We start from the raw sequence: 21,659 nt of genomic DNA on the forward strand, positions 1-21,659 counted from the left end.
GGAATCCAAGAAGCTAGAAGCACCCACCTGCAAGTAGAAAAGCCGTGAAGGATACAACAACTCAGGAGAAGAAGACCCTCCTTCTTTGGGTTAGCTGCAGCCTCATCAAGGGACCTGTGGAAAGAATGTGGTCCATGGTGAGAAAAGAGAGGATAAGCTGTCTAGATACTAGATACTACATGCATCTGACGAAGTGGGTATTCACCCACGAAAGCTCATGCTCCAAAACGTCTGTTAGTCTATAAGGTGCCACAGGATTCTTTGCTGCTTTTACAGATCCAGACTAACACGGCTACCCCTCTGATGCTGTCTAGAAGCATTTGAATGATCTAGTGATCTCGCAGCAGAAGTTGCTTCTCCACCAGCAGCTGAGGCATCAGTTTCAAGGTCTTATTGACCGCTGTCTTGGTCACAGGATGAGCTTGACTTGTGTTCACAAGTTTTAGATAGCTGTAAACATCTCTATCCTGTAAAGGCTTTGTTTGCAACATGCCATACATAGTAACCAGTGATGACAATAGCTCATCTTTCCTATCCAGCTTATGGCATCCCTTCATATTTAGCCATTAATAGTTGTGATCATATATAGCGGTTGCTTTGGGCTCTCTATGCTAATAATGCCAGCCCACAGAGCTCCATTTCAGCATATCCCCAGCTCCAATAATGCTGCAACTTATTTCAAGAAGTGCAAATTTCTAGGGAGGGCCCGAATAGTTATGGGAAGTGTTCTCAACAACAAACAAGGGAAAGGGAAGGAAACCAAAGTGGCAAGGCACCAAACATAGCAACTGAGTCAAACAGAGAATGACTGGGCAGTGAGCTAAAGACTGAAAAAGCTGATGACCAGATACATTCCAGAATGGAGACAGTAGCACTATACCGAGCAGAGCCTGGCTCAGAGCTAGTATGGCTTCCATTACCAAAGAAAACATCTGAGCTAATGCATGAAAGAGGCATTCCAAAAGAAAAACAGTAAGCTAGTGCCCTTCCACTTTGTTTGTTTTTTTATGTGAGAAATTCTGTTTTTGTCGACCGTCTTTTTCTTGACAGATTCTATAGGCAACTGAAGAGTTAACGGGATCATGATATCACCACTGCCTATCATGCTGAGAAATATTCTCTCATTGTTTCCTTTTATTCCCTTTCCATCTGTATCCAGCTCTTGTCTCTTGTCTTATACTTAGCCCCTGCCCTTTTAATCTTATAATTTGTCTTTTTGTGTTGTGTTTGTACAGTAGCTAGCACAATGGTCCTGGTTTATGTCTAAGACCAGGAGTCCCCAGTACAGTGCCTGCGGGTGCCATGGTGCCCACCGGGGCGTCTAAGTGCGCCCATGTACTGGCTGGTGGATGAGCATCCACTGAAATGCCACCAACAAGCAGCGTCATCCAGAGGCATCGCCGCCAAAATGCTGCCGATTTTCGGCGATATTTTGGCAGTGATGCCTCTGGATGATGCTGCTAATTGGTGGCATTTTGGCATCGCCACATATTGATGTTGCCACTTGTCGGCGGCATTTTGGCGGATGCTCGTCCGCCGCCACGGTCCTCCATGGCTCATCATCTGGTGCTTGCCAGACAAAAAAGGTTGGGGACCACTGTCTAAGACTCATAGGCACTACAATAATTCAAATAAACAAACAACTACAACACAGATGCCAAGTAAGTGAAACTTGATTGATAGACTTTATTCAGATTTGTAAGGCTCTTGGGTTGTTGTTTATGCTTGTATCTATTTCATTCTTAACAAACAGCAAGAAGAAAACCCTCATTGTTCAAGATTAAGCATTTCATCCCTTCTCTTCTCCAGGTCCCTTAAGGAGACCTCCTGTGAACTCAGGAAAAATATGAGCTGATTTTCCTGATGCTTCCTAAAGTAAAAACAAGTAGTTAAAATAAGTGGAAAATGCATGTGTGTATGTGGGGGAGGGACCCCAAAATCTTTCAAGCCTTCATATAGCAGCAAAGCAAGGCCATGTTTTCCCTTTGCAGAGAACCTTTAACAATAGTTAATGAGGAGGGCAAGAAAGAAAACTCTCTATTTTGGAAAGGAATTTTTGGAAGTTGTAGTTTGTAACTGGGCATTCAGATGGGATTAGCAGGCTATACTAGTGAGATAAGAAAACAATTTGTAACAAGTAAACATCCATCCATATCTGTGATTCAGTGGCCACACACCTAGCGATAGCCCACCCAAAGTATGTCTGCTTACTGAAGCTTCCATGCAGCTGAAATCCATGTAATTTAAATACTGCATGCCATCTGAGACATTAAACATTTTGCCCAATGTCTCAGTGAGTGGCGGAGTTCTGTTTCCTAATCCTAGTTCTAGTCACTGGACATAGTGTTCTGTAGTGGGGTTGGTCTTGTATATAGGGCAGTAGAGGAGAAATATGTGGAAGAGTGGGAGGAACAGGCAACACTTCCAACACATATTCAGCTTTGAGCATTTTCTAGCCTCTTTTTTTTAAATGGGCCGTTTCTCCAACATAAAATTCCACCACCTAGCAAAGTCCCTTGTTAGTATCTGAACCTAACCTATTATTTATTATTGCTATTTACAGTTGAATATCTACCCTGTTTAACTTGAAGGCCAACTGTACTTCAGTAATAGAGAAGCCATCTTTGTATATATGTGTAAATCAATTTTGGATCCTTTGGTATGAAAACCACTCCAGAAATGTAAGAAAATAATCTTTGTTTAGGTGTCAGGTGGGATGAAAAGTAAGTAAAGCTAAATTCTTCTCTCAGACACGTAAGTCAATGGGAGAGGCATGGATGTGCCTGAGAACAAAATTTGATCCTTCTTATTTTGATTATTTTGCATAATTGCCATTTGTGCACAAGCAACGTCTTAATATCCATTTATATTTTTTCAACTTCAATTTGCCTTTTCTTAAGTATGCACGTAGTATCTCACACTCGTATAATGTGTCTTATAAAAACAGATTGATTTCTCTTAGCTTGTGTTTTAATATTGTTGACAATGGCCTTAAATTCCTTTGGCACACAGTACAGACCTCTGAATACTGTTATCTGTCCTCTGGACTGTGAAATATTCTGTGTATTCAAATGAAGTCTCAGATAACACCAGCCCTCTGCTTTCTTACAACACTCTGTTGGCCTGATCCTGCTTCCGTTAAATTCAACAGGAGCAGAATCAAGACCTATGTCCATTATTTTTCCTTATCTGGTTACTTATTTTCTCCTATGTTTGGGAAAACAGAAATAAAATTTAAAAAAATATTAAATCATACAAGTATTAACGAAAAACACCATAAATACAACAATGGTTTCATTAAGGTAGGAAAAAAGATTGATGGCCAATATGCAACTTTAACTAATCTTTTTGACACCAGACAAATTTCTGATTCAGGCTCCTTTATATATGTTCCTTGAACAAGTCAAATCATATCAGAATCTCTCGATGCTACAAAGTGTTAGCCCTAAGTTTATGTAACTCAGTACATTAGATGTTTGATTGCGATCTGATCTCAGGTACTCAGTGATCACCTTAAGCTCAAAACAAAGCAACCAAACAAACCTCATTTGTATATTGTCGGTACCAAGCACCAATGCCAATTTCACAACATGCACTGCTATATTTCCTGATGATCCTGATCTGGAGCTAGAATCAAATGAATCAGGCCTAAAATCTTCAGCTATTCCCTTCTGCTTTCATCCAAATATATTACCCAAGACCTCAAACCTGCAAACACTAACTTATAGGAGTAGTCCTATGGGTTTCAATAAGCTACTTGCCAAAGTAAAGTTACTCACAGCCCTCAAACTCCATCCTTGTACTTTTGGCATCGTTATGCCCACCAGGTGATTCCTCAGAATAAATAAACTCAAGTATGAAGTGTTTATCGTACTGAAAAATAAATGTAAAATTTTGGTAGGGAAAATTCTCATTTAAAAGGAAAAAATATTTCCAAGGAAAATATTAATCAGAAATATATAAGATTAGAATTACAGGGAGGTAAAAACCTGCCACAGATATTACCCAGAAAGAAACTCCAGCTGAAAATGATCAATGAAAAATAGATTAGCTAGAATGGTCAACGAATAGAAGCAAGTTGGCTAAATTGTTAATTAGTAGTTTGTACAAGGAAAAAAAAAACTTTATCATTCACTATCATCAGCAAAATTGTTTTGTAATGTTTCTCATATTAGAATGAAAGAAAGAAAATTATCTGTTATTTGGAAAAAACAGGAAAAAAGAGCACAAAAAAACTTTATTTAATAATCTTCATATTAATAGGCAACAGTGATAAAATGGCAGTACATCTGATGTTTTGACAAAATTTCTTCTGATCCAAGCTTGTTTATCACTCAACTTTCAGTATTACCTCGAAGGAATTATTTTTCCTTCTTAATTTTGGTTACATTCATATGAAAAACTCATCCTAAACCCGTCTTGTTGGTTCTAAATGTGCTGTAGACTTTTATTTGCAAATAAGAATGATTGAGCCAAACCCTGGTTTCCTTACAAATGTGAGTTGTCCCTCTGAGGCCAGGGGGCCTCATTCTACTCCTATTAAAATCAATGGGACTGTACTCACATGAGCAAGGCAAAATGGTCATTGTTTTTATGTTTTGTTTCAGACATCACCTGCAGATGGGATGCATTATGTAGTTTATGGCCGATAATTGTAATCTGCTGAACTGCTGTGGCAAGGATGATATAGCAAGGTTTTTGTTTGTTTCTGACTCTTATTATAATTTTTTTTTAAGTATTAAAAAGAAATTCAACTCAAGATTAATTCTTAGGGCCAATGTCTGCTCTGTGAATTATTACAAATAATCTCATTTACTTGAAACATGTGTACGGCAAATAATGCCATTTGGCAAATTAGAAGTATTTGGCCTTTACAAACGTAGGTTTTCTATTTGTATCATTCCTAACAGACTTACCATTTACCACATTGTCTTTCACAAAACATTCTTTTGCTCATATAGTGGACCTTTGAATAAATATATACAAAGTAAAATTTCCATTAAGACTGACTTTTGCTACACAAACACCTATCTTAAGGAACTGCTTTATAACATCCTCAGGGATTCCATTACAATTTTGTTTGAATTTAAAAAAAAATTATAAAACTATTGTAATATTCCTTCCAATAAAGGCACCAAGGCTGCATTCCTCACATATCCAGAATGTCCACTGACTTCAGAATAAGCCCACTAGATTAAATGTTTAGTATTTCATTTATGTTTTATTCTCTTTCCTTGTTTTGATTGTTCTATTTGTTTCCTTTTGGGTGTCTTCCTTTTTGTTTCTATTGGATAGTGAAGTCCTCTTAGGGCCTCGATCCTGAAAACACTTTGGTATGTCAGTGACTTTATGGACTTGTGTAGTCCTATGGAACTCAGTGGGACTTTGTACATGTTCATGTGTCTAAGCGTTTGCAAGATCGAGGTGGGGGGGGGTAAGCGGGGGTGGTTGGCTGGATGATGAAAACTTCCTGTTGTGTAGAACCATGTTTGCTCTATTTTTACACTGATCCAGTGGCCCCCATGCCCTGAGCAACTGTGGCTGGAATAGCAGCCTAGGACTAGCATCTCAACCACATAAGAGGCTGCACTCCATTCCTGTGCCCTAGCCTCTGCATGGAGGTGGATATCACCTCCCCAGATCACTTGGACTTATCCCATGTACAGTCCAGTTACTTTATGCCAGTGGAGCTGATTTCCAGTACAGTTTCACCCTAAGCAGAAAATCCATATAAACCAGAAATGCAATTGTTATATTGGGATGTATTGACACTTTTCATTCTACCTCACTATAAACAGAGTTCTTTTATTTTTTCCACTCAATATATATTTTTGCATCTTATACCATTCAGATCTGCAAAAAACAGTAGAAACATATATTCCTAAAATGAAAGGAATTGACTAAAGTTTCCTCCTTTATGGGTTGTCCCATAACTCCATAGGCGCTAACAGGAATTATGTTCATAAGATCATAGAATCATAGACTATCAGGGTTGGAAGGGACCTCAGGAGGTCATCTAGTCCAACCTCCTGCTCAAAGCAGGACCAATTCCCAACTAAATCATCTCAGCCAGGGCTTTGTCAAGCCAGGCCTTAAAAACCTCTAAGGAAGGAGATTCCACCACCTCCTTAGGAAACCCATTCCAGGGCTTCACCACCCTCCTAGTGAAAAAGTTTTTCCTAATATCCAACTTAAATCTCCCTCTGGAACCAGAAAATAATACACTGTACTAGGGGTGACCAACCTGAGCCTGAGAAAGACCCAGAATTTACCAGTGTACATTGCCAAAGAGCCACAGTAATACATCAGCAGCCCCCCATCAGTTTCTCCCCTCCTCTGCTCCCAGCACCTCCCACTCACTGGCAGCCCCCCCCCCCCCGATCAGTGCCTCCCTCTCCTTCCCCAACCTCCTGATCAGCTGTTTCCTGGTACGCAGGTGGCTCTGGGTTGGGGGATAAACGAGGGCACGGCAGGCTCGGGAGGGGGCAGGAAGGGCTGGAGTGGAGTGGGGGCAGGGTATGGGGCAGAGCCAGGGGTTGAGCAGTGAGCACCCCTCGGCACATTGGAAAGTTGGCGCCTGTAGCTCCAGCCCCAGAGTCGATGCCAATACAAGGAGCCACATATTAACTTCTGAAGAGCCGCATGTGGCTCCAGAGCTACAGGTTGGCCACCCCTGAACTGTAACATGGTGAGAATGATTTGATTCAAGTTATTTTTATTCTTAAGGCAAAGGTTATATTCAATTATTTATTGAAAAGTTATGGTGCTTTAAATAAGAACAAAAACAATAGGCAACAATTTCAAATGTGGTTGCTTGAAGTTAGGCTCCTAAAATTAATTGGCCTGGAAATTTTGACCAATAAATAAATAAATAATAATAATAATATAAATGCAGTTTTGGTTATTTGATGTAATGTCTACAAAAAATTTAGGTTTGAAACTTAAAAGTATTTTTAGATCCATAATTCAAATTAAACTATTGAGCTTCATCAAGATAGCTCAGGTAAAGCAGGCAAGCAGGATTTGTTCCTGAGTGGCTTTATATACTATCTCAGATAATATTTCTCCTTTGGCATGTTAGACGCTTTGCAGATAAGTGTTCGTGACTTCATGTTACCTGTCCCTGTGATATTACAGTACGTTTCCAAGAAAAAAAAACATGATATGAGGTGATCGACAAATCTTCTAACCTTCAAGGACTAACCATTCCAACCTGCGACAGGAGAAAATCAGCAGAACTACTCTACAGTATGCTTTCCCTGTGGAGGCACGCATGACACCCATCACTCGGATAAAAATTACACTTTTGCCATAGTGAGGAGATTGTAGCCCGTAATGTTCCTTCTCATACCTAGCTAGGATGTATGTTTGCGTGCACAGCTAATGTACATGTGCACGCACATACTGTGAGGTATATTACAAATGTGTAAATAACTTTGCTTTTGGATATATGCATTAAGGCCCAATCCTGCTCACCTAACCTGATGACTTATTTCACTGAAATGAATGGAGCTGCTGGAGGCCTGAACCAAAGCCAGATTTAAATCAGTGGAAAGACTGCATTGGCTTCATGGGCTTTGGATCAGGCTTTGAATCAATTAGGTGAGCAAGGTTTGGTGCATAGCAATATTACATTCAACGTTTTTGTTGGAACGTCAGTGATTTTGTGACAGGTCTTTTTTGGCATGACTATTTCAGTTGTATGATTGCTCCTTGCAATTTTCCTCAACAGCTTTACATTCTCCTAAACTACTGAAACTACTGTATGCAGATAAATAGATAATAGATTTATTTTATGCTATTTGTTAACTTCTGCAGCTAGTGAAAATATCTGTACATACACACGTACCAGCATACATGTACATACACATACACATGTGCACACAGATGCACATACAACATACTCAACTTTATCAGTGCATGTTTAATCAGGAAATCTCCTTAACTAGAATGAGTCAGGGGACTGATTTAGTTTAATGACAGTAAATGGGAATGTCCATTGTTTACCCGGGACAGTATTAGCAAAAATTTCACTTATTGGGGGACATATTTAACAGGTGCAAATGGATTAAGTGGTGTTTAACCAGGTGTTATAGAGCTATGAAATTCTAAGTTGTGATCTTTTCACTCAGAAGCAGACACATTAAGATGACAATAAAAAATAAAGATGAAATGCAGTGAATATCATTTTCACATTGTACAGTGGTTTCATTCGGGCCTTGTCAGATTTTATTTTTTAAAAAGATATCTTCTCTTAACTGGGATTCCTAATTAAACTGAGACAGCAAGTGAAATGACTAAATTAAGAGTATTCTACTGTGTATATATAAATAAAGATCAAATAAGTGAAAATGAAGCAAACACATAGTAAAATGGGTTAAATAATTGAATTTCAGTGCAAGGAGTGATTGCTATAGAACCAATCCTGTTCCAATACAAGTCTAAGGGACCTTTGCTTCAGTGGAATCAGAATTGGGTCCATAAGCCATGAACAACAGGTGAAGTTAAATGACTATATTATGCATACAGATATATTTCAGCAGGTTACCAAGCCTTTTGTGTTCATGTCTGTTATGGGTATCACTGATTAGATCCCTATTTGCAAGGGATTATTACTTGGCCATATTTAGTTTCCTGAGTGCTGAAAAGTAGCATCTCTGCTCTCATGTGAACACCTGCTTTTTATTTAAAAAAAAAATTAAATTGGGAAAATTCTAGTTTGCCCAGGAATGATCAGAGCAACAAACAAACAAAAGAATCTGCAGCCTGTGGCACAGGAGATTGGTGGGTCTCAGCCCAGTTCCCAGTGGAATAAATGTCCAAATAAAAAAACTCCATCACAGCTGCACTAATTGGCCCTTTTAGGCAGTCTCAGCAGCAAGGCCCTGGTAAACTGAATCTCCCCACTCAACCACAAAGGTTGTTCCTCTAACTTAGAGTTGAGGAACATAGCCAAGGGATAGCACGGAGAGAGGAAAAGGAGGAAGCCTGAGTTTCTCCTGCTGCTGGGCTTTTTGAGGACGTGAACATTGAGCTCCGCCAATGCGCTATCTTTCACCAGCACTAAATTCTACAGAAACAGGTTACAATAATAACAATAAAAATGCCTACAATATGGATGTATTTAAGTCTTCCTCCACTCTCGGAACATGATCATTTGCATTAAACTGAAACTTAGCAAAAGCTTAATTTTCAACATGGTTGAGGAATTTTTATGCAGGTTGAGGGGAGAAAGGGGAAAAAATGTAATTTTTTTTAAAGGATCTAATCCTCCAAACACTTACTTTTAAGAGCAGTGCTTACTACTGGGAGAAGTCCTATTATGGACAGGCTGAGTCCTATTATATGACAGCTCAGAATAATTAGCACTCCATTGGTAATGTGAGCACTTGCTGGACCAGGCTGAAGTTACTTTATTTAGAGAAATAGCTGCAGTGTTTTGCAAATAGGGGGATAAAGGTCTGTATCATGGGGTTAGCTGCAAGTATATACAGCTGCCATGTTGAAACTATATTCTACTGGCTATCTGGTTAAAAACAGGGGTTAAAACAAACCAAACAAAAAACAAAAATCCTGACTATCTGTTGTATGAACACAGCCAATAACAGGTTATTATATAATTTTTTTAAAAGGCTTAATTCTATAAACCTAAGATATAATAGACTAAAACATGCTGTTCCTGACTGCAGGGTAAATAATACTGGATGTGCCTTAAAAGTCAACAGATATTTATTTATGAAATTGCCTATAAGTTTTATTGCATATAGTGAAATCTGGTGACTAAGTGGTATATATTTTAAAAATTCTTAGAACTCTTGGCTCTCGGGGAGGTGATTACATTTTTTTCTTTATTATTCATATTATCTATGCGTGTGTGTTTTATGTGGTGGGTGCGCACAGCACGCACACACACACAGCCCTGTAATATTTATATGTATACATACATAAGCACACATACATACCAACAAATAAAAGGAATCTGATCTGCATTAAAGCTTATGTTAAGTTATTATATCAACTTAAAATTCACATTTTTAAACTATCATAACCTTTCAAAGGGTAGCCGTGTTAGTCTGGATCTGTAAAAGCAGCAATTAGTTGTCTATAAGGTGCCACAGACTCTTTGCTGCTTTTATCATAATTTTTTGTGGCTAATAGTATCTTAGATGATCAAAACTTAAAGTATTAAATACATTAATATGATATCTCACCATGTAGGTTATTATTTACTTGGTCCCATTTCACTCAGCTTGGTCAGTGAAAATCAGCCAGTCCTTTTCACTGACTAGCCATTTTCGCCTCCTCCTTCCTCATCTACAAGTACAAATCTCTTGTGTTTGCTTTCTAACACCACACGTAAACATTTTAATATGAAAAAGAAATGGTTTTAATTTTTTTTTAAATCAGAAGAGCATGCCTTTTCCTGTCAAGTCATGTAGCCCTTCTCAGACACTCTTTTTGTTTTTAAACTAAACAAAATGAGGATTTAAAAGGATGTTGACATGGTTGCTTAAGAGAACGTTGTTGGTCACAGTACTATGTCCTGATCCTGCACACATCTCTGAGCTAAAACTCCCAGCTGGGGTCAACTTCACAACTGGGCCCCTGCCCCACCATCTCTGCCATCACACTTAAACATTTCAACCTAGTAGTAAATCCTGGTGTTAGGAGCCCGGATCCATAAACGGGTGACCTGACAAAACACAAACTTTTATCAGCACAGGGCACAAATGAGTGACTTTACATTTTGAATATCTTGTTTCATTCAGTTAAAATCTGATCCTTTCCCACAATTGTATCATAATATTATATCTATTTTATACACACATATCAATACTGATGTATAATGGGATGCATATAATACATTCTGTATGTGTGCATTGGATTCTTCATTCATGCCTTGCATCCCTAAGCCTATCACAAAATAGAGACTGCATAGGATGACCACCTTTGTCAGTTGGGAATAAGGAAAACCACATGAAACATAAGGACATTATCTAGGAACATTTTAGGGGAAACACTGTTTCCCTTACATATTATATATTTTTCTCTCAAGTATGCATTTCTACTGCCTCAAGTATACAATGCAATATCGTAAACATTAATTTAATGTTTAAAAGACACATTATCAGTTTTAAATACATTTTAATACATCTTAAAATAAGGGTTGGGTGGTCACCCTAGACCACATGGTCTGGATATACATCACCATTTCAATGCCCATCAGCAATGTATTGCTGCTAGCTGATTCATTCTAACCTGTCATATTACCTGCAGAGTGCTAGGGGCTTGCAACACACACAGTTGCATATGCCAATCTAAATAACCTGGGCGTAGTCAGACAATGATTTTTGATGGGTACTAGTACAAAACTCTCCGGTACATAGAGCTCCTTCATGCTTATATCTACAGACCCTGCTACCTCCCTTCTGGTCTCTGATGGACTGCATGTGGAAGAAGATTGGCCACTCCATCTAGCAAGCTCTTGGGCAGATTCTTCTGCTGTTGCTGGGCAGATTCATGCTGATTCCTGTGCTTCGTGCCCTGCATGCCAGCTCTTCCCATTCTGCATTTGACATGAGTGCTCATTATGCATTGCAGGGAACAAAAGTGGAGGAGCTGGGTGACAGAGGAATCTGTTGAGGGCCCTCTCCAGTAATAGCATTCCAGGAAATTGGGGAAGATGCCAAGGGAGAGGGAAAGAGATGGGTGGAAGGAAAGAGAATTAGGGAGCAGGAACAGGAAATGGAAATGGGGGGAGAAAATGGAAGGAGAAAAAGAGGGAAAGAAATGAAAAATAAGCATGATGAGTTGCATTTATTATGCCACCTACATCACACTGTATTTTGCTGGCAGACATATTGCAGCTGGATAAGTCTAGATGGTGGAAGGTTGTTGCTTTGGTGAGGGTGGGTTTGGGAATTAATGTTGGACAGATTTTTAAATAAATCTACATGTAAAGGTGTCGAGTCTTTACTTTTTTTGGATTGCAGGGGATGGGAGAGTTACAAAATGTTTTACAAAAATAACAGTGCCTCCCAAAGCTGTGTGCCCCTACCTCATGTTTTGTGGCATCTCTCCTGTTTCCTTAACTCACGTGTTCCCCTCCAACTCTCACCACAAACACACTTTGTGGCTTGTTGTTATTACTCTGTTATATGTCAAACTGAGGCCTCAATCCTGCAATCAGATCTGCAGAAGTGAATGCTTGCATGTGAAACAAGAGTCCACCCATGCAGATCCAAGTTTAGGATTGGCACCTTAGATGGCATATTCCTCGGGGCAGGCACCTCATTAGATTTTTTTCTGTAAAGCTCCATGCGCTGGGATAAATTAAAACAACACAGTAATTAAGGATATTTAAAGGGGGAACCAGAAAAGGATGAGCGACCGGCATCATTTTGTCAGAAGGGAGATGAGCAGCTCCTCCAAACATCAAGAATGTCAGGAAGTCACCAGATGGGCATTCCAGACAGAGAAAGGCAAGGGCATAAAGACATGTCATGTTGGCTTTTGTATCTTTCACTGGATGCGTGCAGCTCTGATTACTTATGTAAAATAACATTGCTGACTTTACATTCCGTACACTGAGGTTAAATAACGGTTAGAATTGGCTGCTGGCTGCTTCGTCCCACCCTTCCTCATTATTAACAGGCCTTTTTTACCTGTCTTCCTCTCTGGATAAATGCTGACCTTTTTTTCCAGAGTGGATGCTGTGTGTCATTCATTCCCTATATGATCACAACCATTCTCCTTCGGGGCCACTTTCCCTTCTTCTGCCTACATATAAGGTAGATACCAACTTGAAAATTGTCTTCCATTTTTGTGCCTCCAGCATTATGGACGACACACACATACGTTTTCATGGGTGTGGGCCGTGATCCCTTTGTCATAAAATATTAATATTTCCTAGAGTAAAGAAATCAGATCTGCAGAGTGTATTGCTAAAGAGACAAGTATAAGTATTTGGAGGGAGGGGGTCTGATCCTGAAGCCCTTCCTTCCCCAGGTAGGTTTAATTGGAACAACTTGAGTGCATATGGATTCTTCCGTGAGGAAAAATAGCAGCAGTGGGTCCTTGTAAGAGTTGCATGAAATTTGCGTCTAGCAAATCTGTTTCCCTTTTCCTCTTTCAATTTTAAAAATGTGTCCATTAAAAAATAACATCCTCAGAAGATATTTTCTCTGATTTCTACTTTCAATAAAAGTTTATATGCAAGCAGAAAACATTCAAAATTTCCCAGTAGTGACCTTGGGTCATTTTTCTGCCTACTTTAGCCTAACTGATTTAAAATATCATTATTCTAGTCTGTTTACTTACAGTTCACTTACAGCAGGGGACAAAGGAACAATTCTTCCCCTGGTCACACCCGTCTTTATCATTAATAAAGAGCTTACTGACCACTTGACCAAGAGATTGGTGCAACCTTGAGTGCTTTGTCCTCTAAAAAGATACCTGCCTAACAGTAGCCACCTACTTCCAGTTATCAAGAAAATCTTTCAGTAACCATTTCAGTGTCTCCCTCTAGCTAACAAATGGACTGCACTGGGAGGACCAATTAGGCTCCTCATGGGTGGTATAGTTGCTATCAGTGAGGGGTTAGGGAAGAATAGGGAGCGAATAAGGGGTCTCAAAATGCCAAATGAAGCTCAGAGGAGCTTTAAAGGGGGAAAATTGCTGGAATTAAATATAACAAAAAAGTACAACGTTTGCCTCCCTTCTCTGCTGCCCCCCCAGGCAATCCTCCTGTTTTCCTGCTTGGCAATGGGGTGGGCTGCTTGCACACTGGAGCTCATAATGCAACAACCTAGTGGTGACAATGCATATGCAGAAAGTCACACCTTGCAACTAGCTGACCGCTTGACAAGGACTCTTGCTCTCCTGGGGTTTTTATCAAGTGATTTAATGCAAGGAGGCAATACAGCTCCCCCTAAATGATCCCAGTACATGGCACTGCTTCTGTACATGTGGAGATATGCACAATCATCACCACACCTGAAAATTCTGCCTGTGGTTAACTGCCCTGGGGACTGGAACCCTGATGGCTGGAGGCAACTCTGGCAGGGCGGGACACCATCTGGTTACAATTTCAGGCTTGTTCTAGGATAAGGAAGATTATATTAAAAATAAAACTCATGTCATGCTAATACTGTGATTCATTTCTATATGTGTAAAAAGAATAATTAATAAAGCAGCTTCTATTGTCCTTCAAAACCCATCAGAACAGTACCAATGAATTTGCTGTAAAATATATGACTGCAATTTTTGTGTTTTGATTTTTAAGTGGAAAAGTTTGATTTACACAGACAAGTTTTGTAGCTATCTACTATAAACTAGTCAGCTTTGACTACCTGGATTTAAAATAAGTTACTGAAATATACTCAACATATTTTTTGTTTAGCCATCAATGCACCTGTGTGTATTTTTCTGCAGGATACCATATCACTTATACAGAAGACTGTCTACATTTAAATACTGTGCAACTTTCCTTCTCAGCTCCAAACAAAGTCCACACAACTCGCAGTGGGTCAGAATATAGTTCCTTTCTGGGGTTTGTTTTTATTCATAATAGGAAATCAAAGTGAAACAACACAAAATCCAGCCCAAGTCTTTTCCTCGGGCTTGGCTGCTCCCAGGGTTCCTCTCTTAAGAATGCTCAGCCCATGAATTATGTCCTCTTCCATCTCCCTTATACTGGGGATTAATGAGCTATCTGCAGGAACATACTGTTTGCTAAAATTTCCCATCATTGTTACCACTGGTTCAGCTTAACCAAGGATCGTAATGGTAAAACCCCTAGCATAGACAACATATTGGTGACTCCCTGTATCTTAAGCACTGCATTATACAGCCCTGCACCCCAGTATTTCCACTGAAACTGAACAGGTGGTAGCCACACTGGGAATATTTTTTCAGGAAAAAAAAAAAAAGCCTAGTTCTGACACCCTAAGTGAGTCAGCAGAATCTACTTAACATTCCTCAGCAGGGTCGTTACCTATTAACAAGGTGAGGTTTTCATGTCTATTAGAAAGAATAAAGACAAATATTTTCATTTGAAGGAGAAAAAAACAACAACCAGGAGTATGTCTAGAAGTGTAAAAGCCAAAAAGATGACTTTGTGTACAAGTCCCCGGAGAGTAAATATATATAATAAATATCTTGATTAAATAAGAGATTAGCAGATTTTCAATAGGAATTCAAAGTTATCAAAAACTGCAAAAACAACAAAAAAGATTCCCCCCAATTGTAATCATAATAATAAATGTTAATTTCTGAGCATCCTATTTTGGAAAGCCTTTATTTACAAATCTGCATGCCACACACCATAGTTACCCAACTCTTGATTAGCATTGTAGCCAAATGATTGTAAGTAGAATAATCTATTTAAAAGAGAACGAATTGGGACTGACCTATACGTAATCTGTAAATGATTCAAATACCAATAAAAGTCTGGTGATGAGGGGGAGGGGGCAAAAAGGGGGTCAATCACTATTTCATGCAGTTTATTACTTACGTAGCAGTTTTTTAGCAGGTGGGGCTTGAGGTGTCTAAGTGGTAGTGATACAGGAGGCTCAGAGGCCTTGTGCAGAAATTGCATTCAGAGGCCCTTAGCCTTTATATATTGTTAAGCATGCTGACAGACACAAATTAACATGCACTCACCCCATGATCCTTGCAATGTACTCCTGGGTCTTTTTACCAATCTTAAGTGTAGTGACAGTTTAATATTTGATATGTCCTTTTTCACGGGAGATTATATGCTGGCCTGGCAGGGGTATGTACTCAACGATCTAATAAGCCTTTTCTATCTCTAACTACTATGATCTGCTTGTCACTCCTGTATTTAGATATGCAGAAATGTTTATTGCAAAAAACAGAAATAAAGGGATATCAAGAAAGCCAATGCTAGGCCTTGTGTGACCTAAAGACATGTTTGTCCCCAGTCATGTAGAAAAGATAACCCCAAAGTTGTGATGAGATTGGTCCATAATGGCACCTTTACAAAGGAGGACATTTTGTTATGTTACAGCAAATTGTATATTATACGGGTGATGATAATCAGCCTTGTATGACATAAGAGGCCAAATGGAATATCAGAAATGGTCTTCTAACAAAAAGCTTTCCTGCATCACCTTTACTGGGATTTAGAATTCAAAATATAGTCAATTAAAAGACACTTTGCTACAATTATTCATTGATAAGTCATTTACTTATAATTCAAGTATATTTTGTCCCTGATAGAATGTTAAAACAGAACAAGAGGTTTTTTATTGTAAATGAAGGAAAATAAGGTTTTTTTTTTTCATGAATAAGTCTGACCAGTATGTTTCTACATCACGACTACAAATCTATACATAAATAACATGCCAGCTCCCTCAGCATTAATCAAAAACCTACATGGTTAAAACTAAAATACCTGCAGACTTTGGACCAAGCATTAACATATGGGTAGAAAAAGAAATTCTCTAATGAATGAAAGAGGTAAGATAGTTGTTTAATATTGTATGAAATTTATGAAAAGATTCCTTCCTGCTACTAGCTGAGTTTTTTCTTACTCAAAATAGTAGATTTTCTGCAAATCAATTTGATGGCAGTTTAGGAAAACATTATAAGAGAAATTTTAGCCTTTTTCAGTTATTGTCTCTAAATTATTTCCTTGAACCTAAACTTTCCTCCTCTATTATGAACATGCCCACTTGTTTGTGCCAGCTCATTGTAAATTACCTTTGCACTCATGTTAAGGCTGCATTTCAGGTTTGGGGGGTGACAGCATAAATGAGAATGAGACTATTATATTTTGGAACTATACTCCTGTAAAGCAATAATGTAAGTAGGCCTGCTAGGAGGGCAAGACTTGCTTGATTCATTGTGTGAAGTCCCACTTGCAGAAGATGAGCTAGGGTTAGCCCACGGTCATGGTCGACGTAACAGGTTTAAAAGTTACATGAAAAAATAAGTAAAAGAGTATACATATGTATATGTTGCAATTTTTTGTATAAAAAGGAAATACAGAAAATTATTCAAAGGAGGATTTACCAGTTAATGGAAAAGTTGATTAATTTTGATTTTTAAAAAGGGGAAATTGAGGTGAAGTTGAAATCCAGCTTTATATTTATCTGCTTCTTCTTCCCCCTTTGTACTGTTTTTATTCAGGACTGCCTAGGTAGGCCTCCAGCACTCCATCTTGTCATAACCACAGAGAGGAGGTCATTAGAAACACACACAATTAGCTGTAACACAATAGAGTGGTACTGCACACAAGAATCGGTTCTGGTTCTTTAGATGAGCCCAAAGAGGAGGAGAGCTCCGGGAGGAGCACCGGGGATTCAAGCTCCTTTTAAAGCTTCGAACAGCTATAACTTTGTGGGGCACTGAGAGGCGTTTGGACGTGGTTTGGTTTGTTAATGGAAACGCTGAGGGCAAGTTCAAACAGAGGCCATGGGCTAGGAGGAAGAGGTGGAACACAGGCAGGGAATTCTCTTTTCTTCTATATGAGAAACACTCTGGACTGAATTAAGAGGAGGGGGCTCCCTACAAGTCACTGGAACTAACTTATGTTGGAAGCTTGCCCCCATAACACATCCCTCCACTGCCCCTTGGTTTTTAATAGCGACCCTGCTGATTAACGGTAACCTGGCTGCAGGCCGAGCTACCCTACATGTCCTGCCACCTGTTACTGCCATAGAAAACCGTGAGCACTAATGCTAGCTGTAGGAGATGAGGCTGATGTAATGCCCGGGACGTCAATGGGGTGACACCAGGGATGCATCTGTCCAATGGATCTAGAATGACGGGATTGTGTAGCTTATGTGACCTTTTGTGATAACTGGGCTAGTGCCGGTAGCTTCTGTTGTGTGTTTCTCACCTGGTCTTACAGGCACTCGAGTCTTCCTTTTGTTCCATTGACTAGGATCCTGAACCTTCGAGTAGCTTTAGCAGAGGCTCGTCCAGGCCAGCCTGAAAGAGAGACACAGACACCCATCACACGTGTGTACTGCACATCAGGCAGAGGGGCTAAAGAAGAGAGCTGCAAGATCAGAGGGTTTTTAAAACTTGTGTCTATGCAGTGAGAAGCAGCGGGGTAGTTCTCGTCTCCCTGCACTGGGTTCAACAGGACACTAATGCCCGAAACTTACCCAAAGCCCATGTCACCCACCAGGGAAGGTTGCTGGATCGACAGCACGTTAAGTGAATGCAGAGCACGTTAGCTAAACATTTGGGGGAGAGGCGCAGACATACCCTCCCACCCCCTGAGGCTTTGAACTTCACTTTCTGCGAGGACTTGTGCGCATCCTCCCGACTCACCTTAGCTTTTGCTGAGACACCCAGGCTGTGTTAGCGAGAGCTGGGCTCTGATCAGTCAGACATTTAAAAGTAGCATGAAATGTAGGAGTGAAACACTTTTGCTGCTTAGGGCCAGATTTGAATCTGTCCAGATTCCCCTTTAACACTCATATTAATTCAAAAAAATAAAATCAAGCAAACCCTTCAATCCAAAACAGTCAGCTGTAAAGGTCAGGAATGCTCCCACCCTCCCGACCCACTCCCTTGCTAAAGCAACTGCACCTCGTAACTTCAGGGAGTTTAAAACCAGCATTAGCCCGAGCTGGCGGGCGGGTTTAGCTGTTGCTTTTCATAGAGAAATGAAATAGACAAGACTATACTGTATAGTATAAGAGTGAGGCCTTGTAGTTCCTTAGTGGAGTGAAAGGAATGTTGTAAAGTGGGTATCTGTCTGGAAGAGGCGGAGGAAACCATCAATAACTATAACCCTTTAAAAGAAGCTGCAAATTAATCCGTTAGGAGAATCTAATCGATCCAAAAGGTGCCTCTTTCCGCAGCTGCTTTTATGGTTGGTCAGGTTTAGGAATAGGGTATTTGAAATATTTCTTAAGGTGCAGCCCCCGAGCATTTGCGTGAAGGCTGCTGCTGCTGCTGTTTTAATGATCAGGGCTGATGGAAGTTTCCAACTTTCCACTAATTAAAGGAAATCTTCCAAAAGATAAATGAGGAGGGGGAGAAACAAATGCCCCGGTTTTCTTTTTCACTGGTTTCTACGCAGGAGAGCAAAGCCTGGTAGCCCCCTGATGTAGCCGAGAGGAGAAGTCTCCGTTCACACTCCTGCAGCAGCAGTCCCCAGAATGGTAGCAACAGTTGGCTGGCAATGTAAAGAGATGTGAATCTAAACCACGGTGGCTCGGAGTTACATTCGCTTCTGATCTGTCCAAAAATCACCTTTGGTTTAAATTCTATTGGGCCAAGCTAGGTAGCAAATGGTGAAGATGTTTCCATAGCCTGATCTTTGCTGATCTGTCTCATCACTCTTTTTTTTTTCTAAGTTCCCCCTGAAACCTTGTCTCTCCCTTTAAAAGATGCTCACGTGCATAAAGCCCTGGACAGAGGTTTCCTGGCGATTGGAAAGGACAAACATTATTTTTCCCAAGGGGAGAGGGCAAACAATTGGAAATATGCAGGTCTGTTTGAAAGATATTGTGACTCTTCCACCTCTGTTCTCACCAAGCCAGTTACGTGTCCTGGCTAAGGTAAGGGTGGGGGGAAACAGAGAGGTGCTTTTGCTTTCGCCTTGTTTCCCTGCTTATCCCTTAACCAGCCTTTCACTCTCGTATAAAGTACAACCAGGGCTTCAAAATATCTTTTATCTCTGGAGAAATATTAACTCTTTGCCTCTGTTGTGCTCCTGGTCCTGTGTGTCTTCAATGCAGACTTTTTTTCAGATACAAAACCAGTCATTTCCGAGCCGGATCCCCGTCTGTGCCGGCTAGAGGGGTGCAGGGAGGGGAACCCTGGCGGTTTTTAACAGTTCAGATCTTAGATAATAATCCTTTTTTTAAAAAAATTGCAGACGTTTGAACCACAGGCCCTGTCTTGCGTCAGCCGGGCACTCCACTGCCAACTTGCTGCTCAGCTCCTGTCTATTTCCCTGGGCTGATCTGCACGGGTCTACTTTTTAAAATCGTTTTTCTTTTGGGGAGCAGCAATTAGGGAGGGGGGGTTGATTTGTTGCCCACGGAATCCGCCTTGGTAATTACTGCAAAGAGAAGGAATGCAGCCATCCTAACTCCTCTATAGATGCTCTTACTGCTGTGTGCTTGGAACAAGGCAGTTTCAGAGCCAGAGAGCTGGTGCTGATGCTGCTTTCCTCGCTTGCAATCACCTCGCCCAAAAGCATCGCCTCGGCTGGGTTTTCCCCCGGATTCCGCCTTTTTTACCCCTTTCGGGGCCACTTTGTGTTGGGGAAAGGATGATTTGGGGAATCAACGGGCTGCAAGTTGCCTAAAATCAGGTTGGAACTGTGCAGGGAGGCGCCTTTGGCAAGCGCTTCCATGGTGCATCTCCTGGTAACTGGGGTCTCCCCCAAACCGCGGCTGATTCGTGCGCCTCCCTCTCCTCCTCCCTCCCTTCTTTATGGGGTGATCCCAGAAAATTCCTCCCTCCCCACCTCGAAATAAACCCAATCTCCCGGTTAAAGAGGCAATTTAATGAACCGCTTCAGGTTTTTTTTGTAATTAAATCATTTCGATCCACTAAAAATCCCCTTTTAAAAAAATCCTTGGGGGTGAGGGGAGGAGGGGCTGAGAACTTTTGGGAAGTTTTATTATATTTTTTATTTTTTTACAAAAAAATAATTACATAAAATCAACAATAAAATGACCCGAATAAACGTGTGATCCGCCCCGTTAGGCAAAAGTCGATTAAAAAGTTAGGTTAGCAGACGCGGGTGAATAACTGAATGTCTTGGTGACCAAGCGGCGTGGGGAAGGGGACATGGTGTTTATTTCTTTCCATATATACACACAGGACTGAAGGGTTGGGGCTGGGGGCTGGACTGAGGAGGGAGGGGGAAGGTAAAGAAGCCAAGAGAGTCTAGATAAGTCCAAGGCTCGGCGATCGCAGCTGCTGCTCCTTCGGCGAATGCGCCCTCCGCGAATGCTTTTTGGGGTAAGGGCTTCCCGGCTAGGTAGTTATATACAGCAAGCCCAGACCGCAAAAAGATTCGCGAAGGACAGTCTCCTGCGGCTTCCTACATCCATCCATCCATCCGACTGCCACCAAAATATCCACACGACCCAAAGGCGATCGGCTGATCTTTTCCCAGACACATAAGGATCCCTCCCCACCCCCTCCATCCCGACCAAGTCCCTCTCCAAACCCAAGGCGATGTACCCAACTCAGGAGAGGAAGCGGTGGGGAAGGAGGGGGGGTTCCCCTAGCCCATCCCCATCACACTGAGCCCCTCTTGTCCTCCTCGTTCCCCCTCCCATCAAGGACCTGGGAGCCCAGGCTTGCAGGATCTGGGGGCTTTGTGAGCAAGGTAGAGTTCGGAATGTCCCCCCATCTCTCTGCTCCCGAGCAGAGGGTCTAGCGCTGTGCACAGGCGCTGCGTAAAGAGAAAACTCTCCCCCTGAGCACTAAATAAATAGAGACCAAGCAGACAGCTCATTGGTGCGGACTAAAATCGTCACCCACCAATCAGGAGACGCCTCACATTTCCTTTTTTTCGAAAGGGGGAGTGGAGGAGGGGGGAAGAGAGAAATATTTCCATTTCTAATTATTCAACAAATCCTAGACAAGAGCACGTTCAATAGTGTTGCCATGCAATCCCAGAACAAAAGAGACACGATTAAATTATAATAAAT

The 21,659-nt window shown here is 40.8% G+C and overlaps 1 protein-coding gene across 1 annotated transcript in view; it reads right to left on the reverse strand.

The window, feature by feature from the left end:
- Positions 1 to 17,958, reverse strand: part of HSD17B12 (hydroxysteroid 17-beta dehydrogenase 12) — a 224,916-nt gene extending 206,958 nt beyond the window's left edge. The window contains exons 1-2 of the mRNA XM_030560001.1: positions 17,867 to 17,958; positions 28 to 114 (exon numbers count right to left, since the gene is read on the reverse strand). The gene's annotated coding sequence lies outside the window, so the exon portion shown is untranslated. The remainder of the gene's footprint in view (positions 1 to 27; positions 115 to 17,866) is intronic.
- Between the last annotated feature and the right edge of the window lie 3,701 nt (positions 17,959 to 21,659).

The sequence above is a fragment of the Gopherus evgoodei genome, chromosome 4 (assembly GCF_007399415.2).
Source record: "Gopherus evgoodei ecotype Sinaloan lineage chromosome 4, rGopEvg1_v1.p, whole genome shotgun sequence".
In the NCBI taxonomy this organism is placed as follows: domain Eukaryota; kingdom Metazoa; phylum Chordata; order Testudines; family Testudinidae; genus Gopherus; species Gopherus evgoodei.